Source organism: Vicugna pacos, unplaced genomic scaffold, assembly GCF_048564905.1.
Source record: "Vicugna pacos unplaced genomic scaffold, VicPac4 scaffold_201, whole genome shotgun sequence".
Lineage (NCBI taxonomy): Eukaryota > Metazoa > Chordata > Mammalia > Artiodactyla > Camelidae > Vicugna > Vicugna pacos.
Window position 1 is genome coordinate 202,299 of NW_027328880.1, and position 10,019 is coordinate 212,317.

At 33.3% G+C, this 10,019-nt stretch overlaps 1 long non-coding RNA gene across 1 annotated transcript; it reads right to left on the bottom strand.

Annotated features, from left to right (window-relative positions):
• Positions 1–3,440: 3,440 nt before the first annotated feature.
• Positions 3,441–4,559, bottom strand: LOC140695381 (uncharacterized). Its single transcript, XR_012071112.1, has 2 exons — positions 4,304–4,559; positions 3,441–3,522 (listed from the first exon to the last, which is right to left on the bottom strand). It is a non-coding gene; the product is annotated as an uncharacterized lncRNA (long non-coding RNA).
• Positions 4,560–10,019: the final 5,460 nt, after the last annotated feature.

Consider the following 10,019-nt stretch of genomic DNA (forward strand, 5'->3'; position numbering starts at 1 on the left):
ATCGCTCAAGTGCTGGGCAAAGAATGTAAAGGTTCTGCATTTTCAGTACCGAGGACTGCTTTCAAAATGATGACTACACTCACTCTAATCCAGGTAGTCCAAGGAAAGAAAAGTTATTGCAATTTGTACCTTAAAGGGAATAAATCAGCGGTTCAGTCTCTATAAATTATTCAAGGGGTGTTCAAAGACAAAATAAGTTGTGTCAACAATGAGAATTAAAAGAGAAAAATTTGATATAAGCTTAAATTAAAAAGGAGACACAGTCCTGTGCTGGGCTCTGGGGACTGGAGTTTGTATATGCCTCTGTCCAATTCAAGGGTTCAGTGGCTTGGCCCTAGCATTAGCTTGGGATTCAATAAACATGTAACAAATAGTATACTGGGAGAAACATAATCTACCTCTCTCTGATCAGGAGAAAACCTGGTGGATCAATGAAATTTTTAATTCACAGAGATTCTGCCAGATGCAGAGGAATAATTCACTGATGACTCAACTAAGACGAACTTAGTTACAGCTTAACAATCCATCATCACACACACACACAGTGGTACAAATATTTGTAGTATTTAGTGGGAAGAATTCAGTGGGCAGAGATCAGAGTATAGTTTTCAAACACCAGTCAACTTTTGTACTTTTGCCAATAGTCTAGATTTTCCCAGGTAGAAAACTACAGATGGACAAACAATATTCTTCTTTAGGATTTCTAATTTTGAAATTAAAGTGTAGCTTTTGACTTACCAGTATAGAAACTTGTTATGATGATAACATTAAGACCCACTGTGTGATAATAGAGCTGGAAACTAGCTGCTGAACCAGCCCATCTGAACCCCAGACTGCTAATATAAGCAACAAAATAATCACCATCATAGTTCAGCTGACAAAATTAAAAGCTTGATGTTTCATTTTAGGAGATACCACTGCTGTCCAGACACAGATCTCCTGCTGCAAATGGGCTCTTTTCTTCTCTTGGTAGAGGTCATATTGGTGGGATGTTGCTAGAGCTTACCCTGGCTCATTTGCCCATTCTCCAGATTATCAAAGGCTTATTCACAAATGGTGACACATTATCAGGACTCAATGTTGCCATTCCAGTCTTATCAGCTGACACAGTCTGCATGATTGTGAGCAGAAGCCTTAGGCTCCTTGAACTTGCCAACAATTTTCCAGTATTTCAGGGTATTTCACATTCTGAAAATGCTTCACCTTTTATTTTAAATTAATGGGAAATAATCAAAGTCTTCCATGAATATTTTATATTTCCTAAAATCTGTATACATTTGGTATTCTTGCAGTTGGACAAATTTTTAATTCTACCACCCTCACTTTCTTCTAGTCCACATATTTTAGATTCAATTTGGTTACTGAATATGACCACCCCAAACAAGTGTCTAGTACCACTTAGGTACTTCCTGTGTGAAGGTTAGAAAAGACACAATTTATGTTGGGTGTATATTCCTGCATTAAATGTTTGCAATGACACAGTCTCTTCTGGACAATGCTCTGATTCTAAGAAGTAAATTAATTAGAAGGCAGTATATTTATTGGTAAGGGGAAGAGAATCAGCGCTTTTGTGTGGGTGGGTGATGAAGAGACAGGAAAAAAATCCAGCAAATGAGAATGGAATGCTTTAGGCCTCTGGAGGCATGAATTAAAAGGAACATAATACTTTGCCTCCTGTACCTACCTCAACTTACTGTCTTGAATGACTAGTCCTTGAGCTATGAAAACAGCTAGTTTTTGGTGAAGTGTATAGACCATAATGAAATAGTTTGAAAACCATGAGAGTTTTGTTGTTTCAGGAAAGTAGATTTTGCTTAAATTCAACATGTATTTTTCATTCACTAAATACTAAAACTCATCCTGTTGCATGTGCTGTGCTTACTGTGTTATTATCCAAGTTAGACAAGAAAAGGGGGATAGACAAATTATATCTGGAGGAGGTGGTTTTTGTGCTGGGACTGGGAAAATCTTAGTAGGTAAAAGGAGTACATCCTAACTCCAAGGATTAGCTGGAGCAAAAGTTGTGAGTTTGGAGCTAACTCTTTTGACAAGTATTTCAATGGATGTATCTCCAGAAATAGTGAAACATAAAGAAATGCTAAGGTAGTCAGATGCCAGATCTATAAAGGAATGACTAAATTATGTTGAGTTTGTGTGCTTAGAGTTGGAAAGGCATTAAGTGCCACCCTGAGGATGTAAGCTTGTCTTTGGCTGGAACATAAAAGCAGCATAAATTATTGACTATAAAATAGAGCATAGATTCTTCAGGGCAGGAAAAAAAGCACCAATTAGAATGCGTTGAGAACAGCACAAAGAAGACCATAGATAAAATTACTTCTTAAATTCTACCACATTCTGATTGTGCCATCCAAGACTACATCATGTGACCTTTATGATTCCAAGAATCACATAAAAGAGACCATGATCCCTGGGTCAGTTCCTGCATTTATCATCCGTTCCAAACTACCCTGACTTAACACTTTTAATACTTTCCAGGATGAACCAGAAATCACTTAGTACTTTTCCCTCTCTCCATGTTTTATTCTTTTTCCAAATTCTTCCATTTTCTATTCTTCCTTCCAAGAAATTATTTAAAATTATACCCATATTGTTCCATCAAATGATAATATCAATCAAATATCTCTTTTTTTCTTTAAATGTTATCTTAGTCTCCCGTATAACTCTTTACTCTATTTAAAAAAAAAATAAGGAAAATACAGGTACACATCTATGTTTGTTGTTCAAATAAGAAAATTGCAGTTATTTGTCGACATATGCCAAATCAATATTAATCTTTGTTATCCTGCATAATCTGATAGTCCTCTGGTAGATCAGTTGTAATTAGCATGACATTCATAAACTGAGGTTGGCTGATAAGTTGGCCTTGAAAAAGAGGTAGCTGATGTATCAGCTATCACTGGCACTGGAAACCGTGGGGTACTCCCAGTTGAAGTTTAGAAAAAGACCTTCATTGGCAGATATGTTGTGATATCTTTTTGGAAAAGTAGAAGGCTCCACCATTAGTCCAAATTAATTGCTCTGTATGGGAGACATGATGCTGTACTGAGAACTAGAAGTTGCAGTTGTAATGAAGTTCACAACACAGCCATTTGCTTCAGTTTAGCTGCTTTGAGAGTGCCCGTGGACAGTGGTCAACTGATTTAAAATAGCACGTTGATCCACTGCAATATTGTTCTGGTGGTCTAACTGACATTGATGATGGAGGAGAAAAATCACCTCTGATCAGGTTAGTTGTATCACCAAGTACGTGGCTAGTAGACGGCTTTCTTATTAGAGGCATGTTTAAATTTGCAGAAAGTAAAAATGAACTTTCTACACTAGTGTCAGCCACAAAACCAGAATTATGATTATGCACATTACCCCCTGCTTTAAAGTGCTTCTTTTTGAAATCTTGAGCCAATGAAAATACCAGAGAGGCATTTTTATTCACAACTCTTCTTTTTATTCTCACTAATACCTGGGGACAGCCTCGTTTCAGATTTCATTATGGCAGAACTGTAGCTAAAACCAAAGGAGAAAAATTTTAGTAATATTTTAAAGCAAAACACAAGACTACATTAAGCCTAAGCTATAAAACCTCAGATTTCACGTTTACTATGCAAAGATATTATCATAAAAATGTGTACATTGCTGACTATATTTTGAAATTCCATATTTGGAATATACACATTTAAATAGAATAGTCATCAAATTTAAGAAGTTAGCATTTGCAGCAACGGTGAAAGAAACTTTTTTAAAAAAAAAGCTTTAATACCTTCATTTAGATTTCTTTTAAGATTCATAGTTGCTAGGAACGTTTCGCATAATCTTGAATAGTTAAGGCACTGTCTTAATTTTTAGAAAAGATAAAGAATTTCAGCGTTTGTAGTTTTATACAATTTTCAAAATCTTGCTTTACATTTATATTACCGTATTTCGATGTACAAAATAAAATTTTATATATACGTTACCAAGCCATAACTACAATTATTGAATTCCTTGCTTAAAACAGAGACTTCTTTCTCTTCTGCCAGAAAGTCAGCTAGACAAGAAGATTTTTGCAAATTCTGCCACAATTTACTAAACCCATAAATGTTAAGCTGTCTAAGTAAACTTTTCATACTTCCAGTTTCAAATAATCTGAAAGGGGCCTTTCGTTCCAACACTTCCTTCTTAAAGACAGCTTCACCAATCACTATGGAAGTTCCAGTATAACCCCACCAGATGGATTTAAATTGGTCACTCCCAGCCATTTTCCAGAGTTTTCCTGGAAATGTCACAGAACGAAAATCATTATCTTCACCTGATTCTGAGACACAATGTTTGTAACATGGTCTTTTATTCAAGGATTCTTCAGAGAAAGTCTGAAAAGCATTTTCTTCAAACATAGACTTCAAGACAAGTCCCCAGAGATTGTTTGATCACACAATAGAGATCTACCATAGTTTCCTGAACCAGTTGGGCCATCTTTATGAGACACATCTTGAATTTCTGAAGAAACAGGTGCCATTTCAAATAACTTTTTCTACTGCTACTTTTCTAATCTGCATGTTTCTGAGCACTGCAGCTACAAATGCTGTTCTGGCAGGCCTGCACAGATAAACTGCTAGGCCATCACAATGGTTCTCAACTTGAGAAGATGTGATATCACAAAATGACTGGTCTCCTAGCAACTCAAGTGTAACACTAAGCCAGTGTTTATTTCTCATTCATCCAGTTAAAATGAAACATATAGGATACTTATTTTTATAGCGTGATCTGCAAATATTATCCCCACAAAATCTTTTTAAATAATTTAATTTTTTGGGTCTATGAAATAAAACCAATCTCCATTCTTTTGTACACAAATTTATACCAGATTTGTGAACAGAGTATAAATAATGCACAAAATATATAAAATAATTTTAAAGTTATGGAATTTAAAGTGAAATTTATGTTAAGCCTGTACAGAAAATTTATACCTATTACATTATAATTTGTAATTAAAGTGAAACAATTTTTTATGGAAATGGAAGTAGTTATTTATCTGTTTACTTTACAATATGTAGCTCTATATTCAAAACATGAGCAGAATAATTATCAGTGTATTTGGTATGTTTATTAATAAATGGTAAATATTTATGGAATAAAAATAGATTAAAATAATCAATCAAACTTTAGAAATCCCAAAGGGGGTAATTTTTGTTTTAAATTGTAATTCAGTGCTATAAGTAAAACAAATAACATATTTATTTTGTTTGTAATTCATGAATTATCACCTTTTGCCATTCTTTCACTCAGAAGTTTTTCAGTCCTAGAAGGAATAAATTTTCTTGTCATGTTTATAACCCATACTATTGGGGCTTCTGTTAAGTGTTCCAAAATGAGGTTGATAATTACACTTATAAACAAGATCCTGGGTTCAATAAAGAGTGCCTCCATTAAGGGGAAAACAAACAATCAAAAACAAAGAAATAACAGTATATGTGGGTTTCGGTGGAAAAGACCAGGTAATGCATTATAGGAAGCAATATGTTTCTCAGACCTGAAACTGTTGGCATTGTTAGCATAATGCGGCATTTTAAGGCAAGTGTTTTGTACACTAATTGTTAATAAAAGCTAGGTTTTGTATCACTAAACTGTAGTAAATCCAGCTCTACCAAAAGTTGTATTCTTTATTTAGACATAAATTCCATTAAACATAAGCCAAATTCAAAATGAGAGATAAAATTTTTAAATAAATAAATGTTCACTCAATCTACAATGTAAATTTTTCCTTCAGTATGTGTATATTCCATTCTGTGTAAATATTAGCAAGTTGAATTCATGGCATATTATAAGTATTATAAAGTATAGTTAAGTTGGACTTAGTCCTGTTTCATAAATTTTATTTAACATACGCAAATCAATAAATGTGATACCATCTGTTAAATAACAAATAATTGGAAATTAACAATCTCAAAATACGTAGGAAAATTATTCACAGATCTGATCTGAACTTTTAAAAAAATCTTAACAAATTCGCTCTAGATAGAATATGACAAGACATAATAAAAGCCATATATTAAAAATTCATGACTATCTTCAAGTTCAATATTAACATACAGGAAGTTTTTCCTCTGGTCCAGTAATAAGAAAAGTACCTCAATCTCACAAGTCCTAAATTACACTACTAGAAGTTTTAGCAAGAACAACTAGTCAAGAAAAAATACAAAAGGCATTCAACTGGTAAGCAAGCAGTAAAATTTTTACAGATGACTTAAATATACATAGATAGAAAGCTCCATACACTCCTCCAGTGACTGTTAGAAATAATGAACAAACTTAGTAAACTTGCAGAATACAAAATCAATAAACAAATATCAATTGCAGTTTTATATAGGAACAGAACATTATCAGAAAGAGAAATTAGGAAAACAATTGTCTGTAAATTTATACCAAAAAGAATAAAATAGGAATATATTTGATAAGTGAAACAACAGTTCTAAACATAGATCTATAAATTACAGGTGCAAGGAATATAAGTAAACTTAATAAATGAAAGAAATTCTGTGCTTACTGATTGTATAGAATGTGAGGAAATACTCTACTCTTTCACTTGTTCAATCTGCCCAGCACTACTTATTGAGGAGAATCTCTTTTCTTCATTTCATTCTCTTGCTTCCGTTTTCATGAGTTAATTGATCATAGGTGTGAGGGATTATATCTCGTTACTCTATTCTCTTCTTTTGACTGGTGTCAGTTTTTGAGCGAATATCATGTAGTTTAAGTTACTAAAGCTTTGTAGGACTGTTTAACATCAGAGAAGCTTACACTATTATATTTAAAATTCTTTTTCAAGATTATTTTGGCAACTGAAGATCTTTGTGGTTACATATAAATTTTGAAACTATATCTTCTATTTAATGGAAAAATCTCATGGGTATTTTGACATGAATCATACTAAATGTAGATTCCTTTGGGAAGTATGGTTGTTTCAACCACATTGTTTCCCATCATTAACATAAGAGATCTTTTCATTTCTTTGGATCAATTTTAATTTCCTTCATCAATGCTTTCTGTTTTTTAACGTATAGGTTTTCTCCTAATTTGTTTACTGCATTTGAACTTATTCTTTACATACATATAATTATATACATTATATTTTGAAACATGTTTCCCACACAAATACAACAGGCAGAAGGCAGTGGCAAGACAAATTCAAAATCCAGAATGAAAGAAATCTGATATCTAATATAACACCTCAAGCAAGGTATCCATTAGAATAGAAGGAGAGTTAAATAATCTCCACAAAAGCAAATACTAAATCTATTTGGTAACAGAAAAAGAAATAATGAAACATCTACTCTAAAAATAAAGAAGCAGGATGCTATAGAAAGGATAAAGGCATAATTAGAAAGGCAATAGATAAAATGACTTACAAAAGTATAAATATGATGTAAAAAAGACATCAAAATTTTTAAGTGTCAGAGCATGAAACAGGACAAAACAGAGTATTTTCTTCTTGTTTATGTTCTCTGTATGATGCGTTTGAGTTTGTATTCATTTCAGTTAATATAAACAGATATAGTAACGGGTCAATATACATACAAAACAGGGTTACCATAAGTCCAAATCTTACAATGAAGTCACAAAGCCAGAAAAAACCAAGATAATAAAAGAAAACTTATAAAGCCACAGAAAGATAAAGAAATGAACATAAAGGAAATACCAAATCAACTGGAAAATGAAGTTCAAAATGGAAATAAACACCAGTTTATCAATAATTTTTACAAATGTTATTGGAATTAGTGCTTGCGGGGGGCCACTCATAACCTGAGGACTGCCGAGCACAGAGGTTGGGCCTAAACTCCCACAGTGCAGGGCGTCAGGCTCTGAGGTTGATTCTAACAAAGACAATCTCTGTCCCGCCACCCCTTTGAAGAATGCACCAGGTGCATTAGAGCCTGAGGAACATCCTGAGCTATTAAGTCACTAAGGACCTTTGGAAGGAGAGATACAATCGGCACACAAGTTAGTGATCTTAGCTTGAAGAACAATCACCTGAGTTAATAGTACACGAGTCACGATGTTAGCTTAGAGAAACAATACCTTAGTTTGTGATCTTGGTTTCAGGAACACTTAATCTTAGTTTATTTGAGAACTGTAAACAATAATGATGTCTGTAACAATATACAAGTTAATGATTTTAGTACACGTTGTTAATGTACCCTAAAATAATACCGTTGCCTACGTGCAGGAATGTATAAGCTAATGGGTTAAAATCATATAAATGAACTGCTGAAAATAAACTCGAAGTCCACTCTTGACTTAGCGTCTTGCGGGCTAGAGTGAGACCCTCTCAACCCTACCTTCTAGAATTGTCTTTCTTTTGTCAGTCCTGCAGCACAGGTTTCTGGACCTGATCGATTGTCAGCTGGCTCCGACAAGTGCTTCAATCAAAAGATATATATTGTCAGATTGGATAATATAACAGGACCCTACATTATGAAGCATACAAGAGACCCAATTTAGAAAGACGAACACACATCAATTCAAAGTCAGAAGATGGAAAAATATATTCCATGCAAATGGCCATGACAAGAAGTCAGGACTAGCAGTACTGACTTCACACAAAATTGGCTTTACAACAAAGGCCATAGAGAATGATAAACAAGGACATGATATAATGATTAAAGGAGCAACACACAATGAGGATATTATACTCATTAATATATATGCACTCAATATAAGAGCACCTAAATACATAAAACAAACACTAATAGAAGAAAAGGAAGAAATCGATGGGAGCACAATCACAGTAGGAGAATATAACTCCCCATTACCATAACTAGACTGGTCTTTCAGACAGAAAATAAATAAGGGAACAAAGATACCAAAAGATATGATAAAATAATTGGATTTGGTTGATATTTTCAAAACACTATTTTTCCCCAAAACAGAATATATATTCTTTTCCAGAACACATGGAACATTTTCTAGAAAACTTTATGTACTGAGGCACAGGAAAAGCCTCAACAAATTTAACAAGATAAAAATTATTTCAAGCATCTTTTCTGAGTATAATACCATGAAATTAGAAATCAATCACAGAAAAACAGAGAAAAAAATGACAGCATATAAATTAAAAAAATGGTACTATAAAAAGTTGGGGAGGTGATGAATTAAAAGAAGAAATTAAGAAATATCTTGAGAAATATGACACAACACTACACAAAGTCTACGGAATACAGTTAAAGCAGGCTTAAGAGGGAAGTTCACACTGACAATGTCAGCCTCAAAGTATAAGAGCAATTTAAAATAACTAATCTAAAGTTCTATTTAAACTAATCATGAAGAGAAGAGCAAACAAAACTAAAAGTCAGCAGAAAGTGGGAAAATAAAGATCAAAGGAGAAAGAATTGAAATAAAGATTAAAAAATAGAAAAAAATCAATCAAACTGTTTTTTGAAATAGTCAACAAAACTGACAAAACTCAGAACAGGCTCACCAATAAGAAAAGAGAGAGAACACAAAAAACATAAGAAACGAAAATTTAGAAACTAAAAGAGTACATCAAATTTGCAAAATATCATAAGGTAATACCATGAGCAACTGCATGGAAACAAACTGGATAACCTAGAAGAAATGGAGAAGTTTCTGGAAACATTCAGCCCACCATTATTGCATCAAGAAGAAAATGATCATTTGAACAGACAGATCACCAGAAATGGAATACAATTATCAATAAAATAAAAAATACCTGCAAACAATAATTAAGACCCAAATAGCTTCACTGGGGAATTTCACCAAACATACAAAGAAAAATCCATACCAGTCCTCCTCAAACACTTCCAAAAGATTCATATGGAGAGAGTACTCCCAAACTCACACCATAAGGCCAACATCAACCTGATAACAAAACGAGACAAAGACACTACCTAAAAAGAAAACTATAGACCAATAACATTGATAAACATAGATGTAAAAGTCCTTAAGAAATTATTAACAAACAGAATCCAACATCATGTAAAAAAATCATACACCATTATCAAGTTAGG